Raw genomic sequence first — 675 nt, forward strand, 5'->3', positions numbered from 1 at the left:
GACGTTTGACGCAGTCAAGACACGCCACTCCTCATATCAGATACTCTAGACATCTCAGGTCTGAGGATCCAAGAACGAACCGCTTTATGAGATTCAAGTCATGACTCTGTCCATGTGACAATCTCATGCGGGTCAACTAGTCACTCGTTCACAACGAGTACCCATGATTGTGACATGCATTCAATGCATCGATCACACCTCATGCTAGTCTTAATTCATCATTGTTCCCACAATGATAACTGACCAGGGTGTTTAGAATCATTCTATAATGATTCAAGGATACTGAAATATAACAAACATGCCAATCATATAACGGGAATGTAATGCATTCATAAATCAATGAATCAATACAAAGTCAAAATGTCATATCACGGATTATCCTAGAGCATTACAACCAACACAGGGCAAATGCCCTTCTCAAGGGGTGGGCGCGTACTTGAAACATGCGGGTTTTCGGGTATCCGGTCTCACAGGTACTCGATGAAGGATGTAATGCTCTAGGATGATCATACGATATGAGAACTATGTATGATACGATGTATTTATTAGATGAATACATTATTTATTCATTATTTATTTTGCATATTTGATAAATAATGATAATCCCTGGATCATTACGAACGATCCTAAATTCCTTAGTCGTTTGTCATTGTGGGAACAATGATGAATTAAGAC

Source organism: Tarenaya hassleriana, unplaced genomic scaffold (genome assembly GCF_000463585.1).
Source record: "Tarenaya hassleriana unplaced genomic scaffold, ASM46358v1 Cleome30, whole genome shotgun sequence".
Taxonomy (NCBI): domain Eukaryota; kingdom Viridiplantae; phylum Streptophyta; class Magnoliopsida; order Brassicales; family Cleomaceae; genus Tarenaya; species Tarenaya hassleriana.